Source organism: Prinia subflava, chromosome 4 (assembly GCF_021018805.1).
Source record: "Prinia subflava isolate CZ2003 ecotype Zambia chromosome 4, Cam_Psub_1.2, whole genome shotgun sequence".
NCBI lineage: Eukaryota > Metazoa > Chordata > Aves > Passeriformes > Cisticolidae > Prinia > Prinia subflava.
Window position 1 is genome coordinate 12,611,971 of NC_086250.1, and position 16,108 is coordinate 12,628,078.

At 41.2% G+C, this 16,108-nt stretch overlaps 1 long non-coding RNA gene across 1 annotated transcript in view; it reads left to right on the top strand.

Moving 5' to 3' along the window:
• LOC134549676 (uncharacterized) overlaps positions 1-16,108 on the top strand; it is a 145,685-nt gene that overhangs the window by 105,119 nt on the left and 24,458 nt on the right. Inside the window, exons 4-5 of the long non-coding RNA XR_010080151.1 lie at positions 8,786-8,995; positions 14,459-14,572. This is a non-coding gene — a long non-coding RNA (uncharacterized LOC134549676). The remainder of the gene's footprint in view (positions 1-8,785; positions 8,996-14,458; positions 14,573-16,108) is intronic.

The window sequence follows — 16,108 nt, forward strand, 5'->3', positions numbered from 1 at the left end:
TCATAATTCCTTGTTAATTGTCAGTAATTTTCTAGTGATAAACTGTCCTGAAATGAACTCAGTACATTTTGTTTTGGTCTCATGTCAGCCTAAATCCAGAGTTTCAGGCAGTGTAGGAGTTAGACCAAAACAAAGTGCCTTGGATGAGTTTTTGTGATCAGTGCCTCAGGAAAAGATGTGAGGGGTGTATGAACTCTGTGTTGCCTGGATTAGAAGTGGGAGAATTCTGTTTACCTGCCTCTACTCCTAGGAGGAGTTTTCTCAAAGTGAAGGCTGGTCACACCAGGCACTGCTGAACATCAGAATCAGTATTCCCAATTTCCCCTCTCCATAGCTGCACAAGGGGAATCTTCCACTTGGTGCTCACAGCTCCCAAAGGACAGTGCCATAAAACCCTAACAGCCTTTTTTGTTTTGTCAAATTGCAAATGCATCATTGGCTTCCTCCTCTCTTTCTTTCAGCATTATTGCTCTCCATACTTTTCCCTTCAGTGAATGCCATTTCTCCCCTGATAAATTAGTGCACCATTTTCCAAGAGCTGCATCTCACTTATTTCCTGCCCATATTTCTAAGCTTTCTAGGGCTCTTTGTATTATTTCTGTTGCTCTCATTTGTGTTTCTCTACCCTCTCCTCTCAGCCTAATGTTATCTACATATTTCATTAACCAGCTGCTTTATTCCCCCTCATACATCACAAGTAGAGATGCTCCCTGAAATGAGAGCTACCCCTTGTCTCTATAGGAAACATATGAGACACAACCCCTTGTCTATTATTATTCTGTGTTTGCAGTCCTTCAGACAGCTCCTGTGACAGTATTTATGTCTGAGCCAATGGGAAATAATATTTTGAGAGGCACTTTATCAAGTGCCTTCCTGACTCCCAGCTCTTTGATGCCTGCTGCTCTCCCTGCTCTCATTCATTTTGTAATTCTGTCGACTTTGTATGCATTTTTCTCATGGACTCAGTCTTTGTAAACCCATGGTGCTCCTTGCATATGTTTCTGTAAAGAGATCTGTGTAATTCTCAGGATATTATAGGGAGAGCCATGAAAAGATCCCTTTGAAGGCCAGCATGAAAGCTCCAGTTGTGTTCTGAGCTCCAAAGCAGTTTCCAAATAATGAGATACACTACAGTGTCTGGCTGGGCTTGGGGAGAATAACTCCAGATAAACACCAGGAGATAAAAGGGATCACCCACCCCTTTGTGCATTTCCTTGTATCGTGTGAACTCTTCTCCAGTGGGGATTGGATCACATCATGTTTCATACAGAAAGCAAAAGGAGTCATTAGCTCTGCTAATTGTTGCAGATAAAGAGTAAAAGGCGATGGCAGTTTGCTTTGTGTGTGGTTAAGCTTGTTAAAGGCATAAATCAAGCAATTCTTTCAATTCTCACTTGTTCATTACTATTACGATATCCCACAACGGCAGCACTTTCATTTTTTCACTCCACTCAGTGTGAATTTCAGCTGTACCTGTTCTTGTTATAGCCTTTAAATAAATACAGTTACAGTCTAGTACACAATACCTAATGTTTTAATTTGGTGCTGCATTAACCAGCATGCTTGGGGTGTCTCAGTGTGAACACATAATTTAGTAACACTTCTAGAGAGCATTGATGACTGCTATGGCTAAAGCTCATTTGCCATGAAGCCGCAATACAAATACACACAAACTTACTAGAAATACGTGGCTTTGGCCAACTAGGACATTTTGGGTTTATTATTTATAACTGAATTTCATTTAAATCCAGTTGCTTTTGAGAATATAATGCACATGTTATGACAGTTATGTGTTTAGTTAGATTGTTGACAGGTGTCATCCTAAGACATGGATGGGTGTTGAGCCATCAGGATTTTCAGCAGCATCGGGACTCACTGTTTTAGGATTTTCAGCTGTGTGCAAGGAGGTGACAGCATTGCTACACATGTCCTGGCACCCTGGCACTGATGCTTAGAGACACTCATAGTGTCTACAGAGAGTGAATGTCACCCCAAACCTTTCCCTGACTTCCACACCTGAGCAGTGTTAAATCTGCTGTGGGTTTGGGGTGTCTGTTTTCACAGAGCTGTTATGGTTGTTCATTATGGAGATTATGGAGTCCAACTCCCTACCAAGGCAGAGTCACCCAGAGCAGGTGAGACAGGAACAAGTCCAGGTGGGGCTGGAATGTCCTCAGAGAGGGAGACTCCAGGCCCTCCCTGGGCAGCACTTCCAGTGCTCTGCGACCCTCAGTGTACAGAAATTCTTCCTTGTGCTGGGGTGAAACTTGTCATGTTTTGGTTTATGGCCATTGCTGAGAGCGCTGACATGTTTCCCCTCTGCAATGTGCAGTAAGTAATGGAAAACTTTGGATTCTGTTTCACCAGAGAACAGCAGCACACAGCAGAAGAAACTGCAGCATCAACACACACCAATCCTTCCCCACACACTTTAGCACTTCAGTCTCACAGGAGCTGGTCCACTGTTTTGGAAAGTAAACTAACTTGCTAAAAAAGCTTTGAAGCGTTCAGTAAACATCTCCTCAGAGAAGTTACTCCCTCACTTAAACTCACAGAAATCTGTTGGCATCCAGCATCTTCCTGGCTATACAATTTCCTAGAGAAACCCCACAGGTCTCACTTTCATCACCAGCACCCTTCCTCCTGCAGGGCTTTAGCAAGGAACTGAGAGGTGCATGAACACTTAGAGCAAAACCCAAATTAGTTTGGGAAAATTAGCTCTAAAGATACTTATACATTTGGGATTTGAAGTCAAATGTAGGAAGTGCACAGGCTAAGATCCAAATTCCCTATGAGACATATATGTGGATTGTGATATTAATCAATTGAGAGTCTTGGTTGCCAAGAAATAATATACCAGAACACAAAGGTGGAAGCATGCATATTTTATTACAGGATTCTTTAAAAACCATTGTTGGTAAAGCAGGATTTCCAGTTAAAAAAAAAAAATCTTATCTTTAGTCAGTCTTTGTTAATTTAGTCAGTCCTTTGTTAATTTAGTCACTCTGGATTTTATCAAAGAAAAGCTATATCCCCAGGAATTCTCTGGCAAAGGAGTCCCTCAAAATTTGAAAGATTAGCCAATTTGAATGTAAAGAGACATACACCAAAGATGACTGACTAAAGAGAGAAGGCTCAGTGGAAAAGAACAGGAAGGAATGTGAGGAAATAAGTGTGTGACGGAGCTCCACTTTCTCTTATAAGTAAAGTGAGAAGAATTTTACCTGCTTTTAAGTTTTGTGGTGATTAGAGTCATAGTCCTTGATGCTGGGTGTTGTGGCCTGTTCTCCTTCCTTTCTGCTTTTCTTCCACTTCTCTTTTGCTATGTGCAGATCCCATGCACATGTGGAAAACTGACACTGACTCTGAAGGAGCTTGGGAGTTTTTCTTATATTTTCATGTGTTAACAAAAAAGAGGCTCGCGACTTAGCAGCTCTGTTTGAGATGTACAGGCAGAGAATAAAGTTTGCTGCTCATCCCTGCCCAGGCCCTCTTTGAACCATTTTAGGAGGTCTTTTCCCATCTGTTTTTCTCTGTCCTCCACCTAGAAACATACTGGCACCCAAAACTTTCCTCGCATAGGTAGAGGGGAATGTAAGATCAGGAAGATCTTTGCCTTCCCTACGGTTTAAAAACTTTGCCTTCCCTATGGTTTGACCAAACTGTTTCTAGACCATTCCTAAGGGTGAAAGTGTCAGGTTTTCTCTTTGTTGCTGGTGTCATTTTGTTTTCAGAGCCCCAGGCCACTGCTACAGTGATGTATATACAAACCAGCTGTGGGTCTGAGTTGCAGCATTTCCAAGGTTTTGAGGCACAGCTGCCCATTGCTCCAGCTGCAGCTATACAGAAGCATGCAGAGACTGCCAAAAAACATTAGGTTAAAATAATGTCTCCCCAAAACTTTTTGTGCTGAGTTATTTCAGTGGCCAGCTTAGAGTGTGGTCCCACAGGCAGTGAGGAAGGAGAAATGTGCCAGACTGTGGCAGCCAGATGAAAGTCAGAAGAGGGGGAGAGCCACCTCCAGTCTCCCTGTGCTGACACAAAGCACATCTAGACCAGGACTGAGTGGGAGCAGAGATCTCATGGGTTCCCAAAGTTTGCAGGAAGGCAGAGGAGAGGCAGCCAAGTGTTACATTTGCTGTGCACATCTCCTGAACGTGGAGGGGACAGCTCCCTGCGGCTCTGCTTCCAAATCCATCAATGCCAGCGGCAGCCTGGAGGCAGCCTGGCTGTCCTGAGCAAGTGTGACTCACTGCTACGCCACTCTGCTGAGTTATTTGGGGTGGGTGGGTGGTATTTGTCACACTGTGGATGAGGATTTGGCTATTTTAAGCAAGCACATAGGCTCTCTGGGATGTTGGGACTGAGTTGTCCCAACACACTGAGTTCTGACTTAAACTTATTGAAACAAGATTAATGTGGCAAGGGCAAAAGCATTACATGCACAGAAGACAGGCAAGGCACTGCATCTGTACTAAATAATGAAATTTATTGCAGTGGATGCCATGTCGAAAGCTGAACATTTTTTAGAGTTCATTCACAACCTGTCTGTTAAGACCTATGATGAGTATTACAGCCTGGGACTGAGTGTTTGAAAGGGCTCCCTTGACTTGTGCGCTACTTAAAGGAACACTCGAGTGATAAATTTGTTTTCCTGTGCTTAAGGGGGATTGAGTGTTCCCCAGCTCACACAAGAAGTCCCTGATTTCAGTGCAGATGCAAAACAGACCCTGCTTTGTTGGGATTCTGGAACAAGGGAGGGCTGAAATCCCTGAAGTCTTTGAGCATGGACTCTCTGAGTTAATGCTAAAGGGTTAATAATGAAGATTTGTCTTTGTCCAGGAAGGAAAAAATCATGAGAGACAGAAGGAATTGTCTAAACTTTTGAAGAGAATCTGCTACACAACACCCACTAATCACAGGAAGTTAATATCCAAGGCAGCCTTAGAAGCTGTAGCCTATATAAATTTAGACAAACCCAAATTCAAACAGTAGACTGATGACTTTCTGCCCCACAAAGAATCTTTTAATTTCTGATGGCAATGGATGCCACCTAAATGTGAAAGAGAAATAGACTTTAATAATTTTAATGCAAATGGATTTTTTCAGATGAAAGGCACTGCATAAAAAGTCGAGTGGCAGTGCTGTAAATATTCTGCCTCTGGTACAATTACTTACCAGTAATTACTGACATCTAGACTAACTGCTATAGGGAAATACATGAGGGTTTTTTTCAATTAAGCAATGCTTTTGCACTTTCAAACCAACTTCTGTGCTTTCACTGCTACTTGAAATATGAAAATTGGTGAAGTTGATCCTGGCAGTCATTTTGGAAATACCCTGAACTGTTGCTCAGAAGCAGAGGACAGCATTGGGAATTATCTCTTGAACCAGAATGTCCAAGTGGCTGTATTCTGGTTTCCCCTGATGTGGGGGGGTATGAGTGCCTTTTCTCAGCTGCCAGGCCAGGGTGCACTTTCAGCCTTGTGGTACAGAGTCAAAGTTAAATCTGTGTTTTAGGGAAGGCTGGCACTCACAAATAATGATGAGTCCAGAAAAAGCTGCGAATGTCCATGGCCAGTACAAGCCTGGCATTTGCATGACAAGTCCAGCATCTCCTGTTCATCATTTCATGTTGCCCAGCAAAGGGAGGCTATCCTGGAGAGTCCTTTTTGATATGTTTCTTTTTCCAGCCATAGCTCACATAAAATGCTCCCTGTACTGTCAGAATATTGAGCTGTGCCAGTGTTTGCCAGCAGAGGTGTGAACCTTGGATCAGAAACCCACAAATCAGGGAACTGGAAAGGAAATTAGTTTTATTTGTTGCTACTGAAGGAATTATTATGGGCTTCTGTATAGATTGAGGTGTCACTAGAGTAGAATCTCATCTGAAAATAAGAAGAAAAACTATATTTCTTTCCAGAGTGTGTCCACTATCTTAGGACAGCTGCTAGCCAGCACAGAGAGCCATAAACAAGAGTTCTGGCAATGGGACTCTGTTCCCAGCTTTGCCTTGGATGACTTTAGGCAAGATGATGATGATACTCTGTGCCTTAGTTTCCTGTTCTGGAAGAGGAAGATAATGATGTGCTCTGCTTTGATGTTGTGCCAGAACTAGATGTTAAAAATTCAGTGCATGGGCTGCTGCTCTTCAGAAATTACTTCCCCTCCAGCTAGTTCAGATGTATCTTTTTGCCTGTTTGAATAAGAGTTAGAGAGGTAGGTAGGAGCTAAGATGAGGAGTCAGATGGTTCCATTGCAAGCCAGAAAAGCTTTAAAGAGAAAACAACAAATACATACATCTGACATCCATGGTGATGAAAAACGCCTGAACATGTGAACTAATTGTTACTGTTCATATTATAACTAAAAGGCTCTGGGGTAAGCAATGAATTGAGGGAGAGGGTCTGCAGCAGCTTCTGTTTCATGGAATCATAGGGTGGTTTGGATTGGAGGGAATCTTAAAGATCATTTACTTCCATCCCCTGCCATGGGCAGGGACACCTTCCACTGTCCCAGCTTGCTCAGAGCCCCATCCAGCCTGGCCTTGGACACTGCCAGGGACGGGGCAGCCACAGCTTCTCTGGGCAACCTGTGCCAGGGCCTCAGCACCCTCACAGGGAGGAATGTCTTCCTAATACCTAACCTAAATTTCCTCTCTTTCAGTCTGAACCCAGCATAGGCAAGCAGAAAACCTCTGCTGATTTATTAATTTCCAAGGGTCATATTCAGATGCCAGCTCTTGCATCTAAAATTCCTGCACAACAGTGTCTGTGTCAGCCAAGGCAGCACCGGAGCCCTTCCAGCCCCTGAGAGAGCAGCAGCTGAACCAAGGCTGAGTGCTCCACTTAGATGCTGGTGTAGATGGCTGGAATGTGGCCTGAGGCCTCTTCTACCACCAGTGCTGGTTCCTTTATCTGAAATGAAAATTGAGGTTTGGCAGAATAAAAGGAGACAACATCTGTTCAGCACCCAGCTCAGCACAACCCTATGTGAGCCCTCCCACAAAGAAAGCCAAAAATGCGATTTTGGGGGGCTCAGAAGAGCCACACTCAATGATTTCCGGTGGATATGTGTGAAAAAGCCACAAATAGACCTTGGCAGAGTATGGTGAGCACTTTTGGAGGAGAGTATTTTATTTTTTCAGGATCTTTCTCCTCTAAAATGGAGTGAGAATTGCTTTGGCTCACAGGAAATGGTTGCAGCTATTTTATCGCAGATGGCAAATGCCAAATCCTTTAGGAACACCATTTGCAAAACCATGTTGTGGTTGTCTCATGTAAGAGAAATGTTTTCATAATGGGTCCTTTTGCTCCTGTGTTAGTGATAAAGGTTACAGGTAATTGCATTCACATTTTAAAGCACAACGTTGTTAAATCTTTTGTATAAGGATAAAAGTACAAAAAATGTCTAGTCTCCAGTAGAGACAGCTTCTCCCTGAACAGGGGGAATCCAGAATCAAGCAGAGACTGGAATTTTAAAGCAAATATCACAGATCTCTTCCAATGCCCCATGTAATTTAGAAAATAAAAGAAACTGCCTATTTTTAATCTTACTCTCAGCAAGCCAGACTCAAAAGCCTAGGATTTACCATCACACCTTGGAAAAAAATGTCCCTTTGCTAATCTCTATTAATCCACAGGAAAGGTACTTGAAAATAATCACTAAAACTAAGCTGCAAGTTCTTTCAGCTTTGATGTCACAGATCAAACAGTGGCCAGTGTTATAAAAATCAAAGAGAAAAGGGAAAACATGATGTTTTACTGAGTTCCTATATTGTTTAAATATCCAGGAGCCATTTTCTCTTAAATCTTTACTGGTTTGAGCAGCAGATGCTCCAGTGCTTCACAAACTTCCCTCGAATTTTCTTTGGGAGGATCTGGTGAGATTTAGGACAAGCCTGTGAGCCCAGTGGTCAAGTGGGAGCAAAATCACCACCTTTGGCCAGTGGTGGCTCTGTCACTGGGCTTCCTTCAGAGATTTGGGACTGTGTTGTTCCAGTCCTCGTTGAATCAAGCACAAGAAATCTTGTGATGTCTCTCTCAGCCTTGCTGCAGTGTGGATGTTGATTATTGGGATCTGAAGGAGAGCAGGGGATTGCTGAGAGCAGCCCGCAGTCCTTGCCCGTGTTTCAGCCAGGAACAATCCAGTGCAGGCTGCCCAGGGAGGAGCTGCCATTGGCTTGGCAGCCCTGCTGGGTATTTTTAGACAAAGTTCTTTTAATTTGGGAATGAGAGAAAGCCCAAGATCATTTTTTACCCCAGAGTTGCCCAGTGGTAATTGTGTGTTTGGTCATTTTTAGCTAGACAAACTCGAGCTAGTGAGAACAAGGAAAAGATCTGTGAATTTCATGAGCAGTGTAAATTATACAACTTCCCCGAGGCACCATAATTCACACCTTACAAACTGCTGAGTGAATGTTGACTTTTAGTCTCACCTTTTCACATCTACTCCTCTCCTAACTCAGTTTGGCCAAACTTGTTCCTCTTTTCTCTCCTTCTTTAACCTCTTTACTTGTTTGGAGCTGCAGAATTTTAAGACTCTTAGATGATGAATTTATCCTAAATATATTTAAAAACTGGAAATGGATTTTAAAATGATGTAAAAAAACCTGGAATTTGGTGGTGGTGATAAGTATTTATCTTTCAAATGTTAAATAACTCAGAAACACACTGAAATACCTCCCCTTCCAGCCCTCTCTGTTGATCTACAAAAAACAATTACCTTGATGAAAAGATATAGAATATAGATAGGCTATGAAATGTTGTTTGGTTGTTTTTTTCAGGCTGTGGCTTGGTACACCCCTCTCTACTGCAAGAGAAGACAAGGATGGATTTTGAAAGAGGAAAAAGCAATTTGAGAACATTGTCTTACCATTTTCTCAACAACAGAGCAGAGAGGGATGGCAAAATGAACAGGAATTTACTACAAATGATGCAGGGTGGAAGAGGCTGACCCATGACAAGCACAAGAAAAGACAAATCTTCATTAAAAGGTGTGTGTGACATTTATTATGTGCACTCTGCAGTTGCAGCATTGTGCCAGACTGGCTCTGTAAGTGAATGCTTTTAAATGAGTGTCTTGGTAAGCAATTCTAGAGCAGCTCTGCATTTTGAAAATACAAATTAACCTAAAGCTTCAAACAAGAATGCAGCCCAAATCTCCTTATAGGAGTGCACTCACTGTCAGTCAAGACTAAGTAGAAGAGAAAATCCAAGTAAAATTCTTCTTCAAATGTGAATTTATTGTTACATATTATCCTCTCAGCCCCATTCAGAGATCACAATTGGGAAAGCCAAGATTTGAGACAGATCCACAAGAGTAAAATATGTTCCCAAAAAGTAAAGGATTGGCCAGCCTGGATATATTTGCACAAAATTTTTAAAAAAAGGTGTGTGACATTGGGGAAATTGTTCTCTAAATTTCTTCTCCATACTGTGGCTGGAGATGTTCATAAGAAGAAAATTTTCAGCATCGGTTACACTGGCTGTTTTTCACAAGTTTTTTTCTTAAAAAATGGCTAAATCACTTTTACTCAAACTCTCCAAAGAAAGTACCTCAGAAGCAGGGCAAAATTATGTAAGAATTCAGTGCAAAGAGTTCAAACCTGGCAGAATTATAACCACAGGCAAATAGTAAATTATAATATGATGTGTCAAACATTGTAGAAGTTGCAGTTATACCTACAACTAAATGTAGAATGTGTCAAATATATGTGTGCTCTTTGTTAGGGATATTGCATAAATTTAATGTATGTGTGTAGGAAGCTCAGTAAATCTATGCAAAATGTATTAATAAATATGCTAATGAAATACAAGAAATAATGCTGTAATATATGAAATACATATATTTTTTAAACCCTCTGCACATACATGCATGTGCAAAATGTGTGAAAAACACAACAGCAGATTTAAGGCTTAAAATATGTGTAGGTAACCACCTCTTCCTTCTGTAGCAGTGATCTCCAAATGTTTATAATTGTGCACCTATATCAGTAGAAACCCTTGAACACACAAACACTCTCTCTGTCCCCTTCCACAATATATACACTTACTTATTTGTGAATGATATATATTTACTACTACAAGTATATATTATGTATATATAATATACATAATATATACTTGTAGTAGTAAATATATATATGTATATGTAAAACACGCACATGAACAGACATTTAAAAGGAGGAGATAAATACAAAAATACTTTGAAGTATTTTAAAATGTAATTTCTAGGAATGCCAGTCTAGGAACAGCCTTTCAGCTTGAGACAGGGACGTCTTTATGGAAATGCTTAGCTTTACACACCCAAATAGTAATCCTGCAACCAGGGAGGACTGTAGGGGAGATCCTTCTCCACTCTTAAATCCAGGCAAAGCAGGCAGCAGGAATGGGACCTTTTTATAGGGGCAGGTAGTAGCAGGACAAGGGGGAATGTATTCATACTTGTAGAGTAGGTTTAGGTTGGATATGAGGCAGAAATTGTTCCCTGTGAGGGTGCTGAGGCCCTGGCACAGGGTGCCCAGAGAAGCTGTGACTGCCCCATCCCTGGAAGTGTCCAAGGCTTGGATGGGGCTCTGAGCAAGCTGGGCTAGTGGAAGGTGTCCCTGCCCATGGCAGGGGGATGGAAAGAGACAATCTCTAAGGTCCCTTCCAGCCCAAACCATTCTTTGATGCTAAGATTAAAACCTGATGGAGCCAACTGTAATAGCCCAGATTTTGTGACTTGTTTCCTGCTCTGTGTTGATCATTGGTAGCATCAGCTACTGGGTGTCTATTTTGTGTAGTCCTGGGTTGTCTCATTTGCCAAAACTTCATTTAATTTGTTGTGTGTCGCTCTGGTGTTCTGCAGAGCTGGCTCCCCCATGTGTGTTCTTCTGGTTTCCTGCACAGGGGAAAGCTGGGGACAGAGTGGGAATTGGCACCTGGAAGTGCTGGTGACATCAGAGGTTGTGTTCACACCAGCAGATGCTGGGAACAAACAGGAGCAGGCCAGTAGAACAAACCCTGGTTGCTGCAGATCTGGCACCCCCCCTGCACACATTTTAAGGACAATTTACTTTGTCCCAGCTCTAGGCTGGGAGGTCCCACCTCCCTCAGCATGGCACAGCTCCTTTTTGGGTCTGAACCTTCCCAGGCTGCTCCAAAGGCAGCTGCCAGCACAGTGGATAATCTGTGTGCATTCCTCTGCTGTGCTCCCATCTCCTGTCACATCTCCCCACATGGAGCTCAGTGCTCTTGCCACTCCCTACATTTGGGTTCAAGATTAATTCTTTTCCCCCTTGCAAATGTTAAGACTAAAAACTTTTCCAATGATAGGAAATCAAGCCAAAGCACCTGAGACTGCAATGCAGTCACATTGTTCTGGGACACAGGGCTGCAGGCAGAGGGAGAGGGATGCGTGTAGATTTATTTCCTGAGCATGGAAACTCAGAGAAAAGTGGTCTGTCACACATTAAATATATCTGATTTCTGTAGGTTTTCGCATGCAACCCGCATACCCTCAGTCTCTGAGATCTTTGCAAAAGATAATTCAGCTCTATTTACTTATGGTTCATTTGCAGTTCTTTTCACTACTGAATTATGAAATTATTCCTCTTAATAGTGCCAAGAGAGTTAACAATATCCAAAATCTCAGTTTAAAAATTAAATAAGGGTATAATATTTTTTTTACTCCTATAAATATTCATGTGTAGTACATATTACTGCTGGATTTTTCCAGAACTGAATACATAGGTGTGTAAGCATCATTCTTATTTTATTACAATGCAAAAATTACAAATGCTTTAGGCAGATTTGTACAAGTATGACACCAGACATTATTTCTGATGGTGATGAAATAATATCTTCAAATAGACAATACCATTCTGCTTTTGAACTGTTTAAATATATTCTTTATTTTGGTTTATTTATTTTTTAGTATTTTGGTATTTATTTATTTAATGGTATTTTGTTATATATATATTTTCGTATATTTATTTTGGTTTTTCTTTTCTGTTTGTCAGCTTTGCCTTCTGAGACCCTCCTGAAGCTCTTTAGTGCTGACAACAAAAGACTTCACAAGCTATCTACAAATTGTTTCACTTAATTCCTCACTCTCTTTAATTTACAGTCTTTTTCATTAATTGTTGAACTCTGTTTGGTTTTCTCTTCACCCGGATAGCCCCATTTTCTTCTCTAGATTGAGGGATAAAAGGCAAAAAAATGCTGCTGCTGCCACAAATCACGAAGTTTGAGCTGAGCTCCTACCTCCCATTTTCCTCAGAAATGCATCACTCTGGGGATGTTTCTTTTCTGTTGTTGTTGATGAATTTCACTCTGAATCGAAATGCTCAGCTGTGAATTTGGGAAGTTTAAAAATAACTGTGAAGTGAGCACTTTGAAGCCTCAGCCAAAACCAGCGGGTTTTGTCAATCAGGATGTTTCCCTGTTGCTAAGGAACACTAATTAAGCTTTCAGGGCCAAATTGAACCTGCAGACGAGGAACACATTTAGCACACATTTTCAGCGAGAAAGAGCCAATTCCTACCACTGAGAGCTTTCTGTTCTTAGCACTGCTTCTCAGGGGTTTTGTCCCAGAAATGAAGTGTTGAGTGAGATGAGATGCACTCACATCATGATGCATTTCCTCTCTTGACTTGTCCCAAGGACTTCCACAGTTTATGGAACTGCCCAGTCATTTCCAGTTAGCTGTGAGCAATGTTTGCAGATTCATCTCTTCTGCCTAAGGGCGCTGACATTTTACAGGCAAGACTAAGCAATAAAACTGGCCATTTTAAATGATCTTGTACAAACACACAGATGCAATTTCTGAGTAGCTAGAGGTCAAACAATAACAAGGTATCCCACAGGAAGAAACTAAGTCAGCTGCTTTCTCCAGTAGATCAATTGACCAGAGTGGATCAATGAACTGTTCCTATTGACACAAAGTGAAGCATCTCAGCTATGAGATCTTATGACCTGACACTGTCTTTCTCTATCTGGCAGGCATATTAAAAAAATCAAAATAATTTCCTTATCTTTTGTTGTTTACCACTTAAAAACCAATGATGCAATGTGCATTTGTGTATTTTTGGTGCTTCAAGAAACAAAACCGAGAGGTTATTCTGACCTGGAATTTTGGCAGAGGGGAAAAAACAGTGCAAATCAAGAGACAAATAATAATTCTCTGTGGCCACATATGGAAACTGTGAAAGGAATTCAAGATTATTGGCAAGATTTTCAAACAATATAAACAAGAAAACGACTCACCTCCTTCCATCATGGTCAGGTAAATCACCTTATGGATGTTTCAGTGCCACAGAAAACACATCAGAGATTTAACCATCATTTTGATGAGTGAGAGAGGAAGTGGCATTTGATAGGAGGCTTTCTAAAGACTTTAGGAAACCAAATACCCCTCCCACTTTTGCTGTGGGTGACCATGCTGAGGTGTGCTGACACATTTGGCACTTGCCAACTCTGGTTGTGGCTGAGAGGAAAATATGGAGAGCTGCCTTTGAGATGGGGACATTTCCACAAGCACAAGTCACCTGGAAATATCAGCATGACTGCCTGGATGAAAAGTTCATTTATTGCCCTTTGCTTCTCTTGCAAGCTGATGGCTATGGAGAAACAGTGGTTGCAAGATTCAGGCTGGCCTGTGACAAAGCAATTCCCTCCTGGATAATTTTGGCAGAACAGCCTGACCTTCAAGAAGCCATGACTAAGGGTGACCCTTTATCTTCTTGTCACCCATTGCAGCACACTGACCATGGCTGAGTCACGTAACAGAGTGGTCAAATGGAGTCCAGAGGTTTGCTCCTGGAAATTGCTCTCATGTCATAACAACTCCCAGCACCTAGGAGATCCCCAAGTGGACTTGCTTAGAGGTGGTGCTCACGTCAATATTAATGTGGAGGAATTTAAAAGATGATTTTATGGTAAAAATATGTCCAGGACTAAGATTGGGTTTGGACACAGCTCTAAGAACTGACAGAACTCCAGGGTGAGGAAGTGAAAAAGCTTGTTCCCTCCCTGCCAGGAATTTGTGAAGGACTGCAGGAAGTGAAAAGAGGGGGTCAAAAATGTGATCACTTTTGCAGTCAGACTTGTGGGCATGGTGTAAGGCAGAGAGTCTGAGAGCACCAACTAGAGGGAAAGAGCCAGAGGGGAGGAAAATGAGGTAATCTCCATTCAGAGGCTGATAAAGGTTTGGAGAGGTACATGTTGTCCATGGGCAGCCAGAGCAACTGTGATTTTGGCCAACCAATGCTTGCTGAAACCCAATTTAACAAAAAGCCTGAGAGTTTGATCCTTTAAAGTAAAGGTATCTTAGTGACAGCTAGTGACCTTGCATGTGACTGTGTATTTATCCCCATGTGGCTTTTATTTAAAATGTTCTTCCATAAAGTCGGAAGAAACAGAGCATTTTTGTTGTAGCGTGTTTGATTCCTAAACTGACTTTCTTTTCAAAGTAGGTATGTGGAAATAATGAGTGTTGTCATCAACATGAAGGAAGTAGCCAGAAGAAAAATCCTTCAGCTCCCAGCTGGGTGAGTGGGAAAGGTGCAAGGCGGCCGACTCAAGCAGGGGTGAGTAGAGTTGCTACAAAACAGTTTTCAAAACAAACAAACAAAACAAAGGAAAAATGTTGGAGTTTAAACCCCCCCCACATTTCAGAATACAAGAATTTCTTTATTTTGTTGAAAATCCTTTTAGTCTTCTTTCTGTGAGAAAGACCTATGCCAGACCACAAATGGAAAGCATCTGGATTCAGGCATTGCAGCTTGATCACAGCCACACACATCTAACTCTAGACAACTCCATGTTTGCATCTTTGGTTTGCTTTCACTTGGAAACTATTTACTGTGTTCCTTCCAGGAAAATAAAGGTTCAAGTGTACACCCATATGTAATTTTTAAATCTCTTTGAAGATTCTGTTGCATGCACTACCCTTTCTAAAGGCCCAGAATCTAGGGTTAGTCGTGAAACCTCCACATGCAAATACACAGACCCTCAAACTCCAATTGTTGCAAGTTCTTCTTTCAACTTCTTGATTTCCTGACTCTTTCCTGGGAGCTGGATGTTTGATTTTACTTAATATCAGTTGCATGATTCATTGTAATTCAGAATATTTTAACTATGGCTGTAGAACAAAATATTGTTAAATATTCAGGTGTTGGGAAAGCATTGTGACATGTTAAGTGTCATTCCGAAATCCTATTTTACTTTGGTTCTGTTGCAGAAGGTACAGGAATTGTAAGGTTTGTCCATGAAACTAGTGAAATACAAAAGTTTCTATTATTATTGCCATAATAATGAAATTGTACAATTGATGATGCAATACTTAGTGTTCTCCAAAGTCCTTATACATTTTTATAAACATAGAAATGAATATGTAGGAGTATATGAATATATATATGTAGATAACATGAATAAATAGACCTATATACACATGAATATATATAAGAAGAAGAATCGGCCTATGCACATCAGGTAGAAATAGAGAAGAAAAAAGGAACTGGAGGATTGTTGCTTGTGCCTGTCTGCTCACTTTGCCCAGGTACAGACTTACACATCAGTGCTACAGCTTTGCCTTATATGAAATGATAGTAATAACACTTCTCTGCTAGAGGCAGTGTGAGTCAGCAGTGTTTGTAAAAATCTTTTCTATCTTTAGCTGAGAGGCACTTCAGGAGTGCAATGAATTGGTGTTTTTCTCAGTGACACTAGATTAAATGCTTTTTGATTAAGAATTCCAAAGTTCCTGAGGAAGTTGCTGAATTAAAATGACCCCAAGAAAACCATGACCAAGTAATTTGCTTTTTAATCTCTAGGTTTGTTACCTGATAGTCAGGGTTTAGTGGAAGGACTGCAATAGCTAAAGACAACTATGTGACATTTTACAGCTTTATGGGGAGGAGGCCTTAGCACTGTGGGCTTGATGCTGGTTCACACTGTGGGTATTTCAGAGCTCAAAAACAAACTTATCCTGTGACCTGTAATGTTATCAGCAGTAACTAACTCTATACACAGTTCTCTCAGAGCAAATGAAAACAAGAATATTTGTTTTGTTTTCATCAAATGAGATTTGAAAGTATACTTGAGATTACAGGGTGTTAAAAATT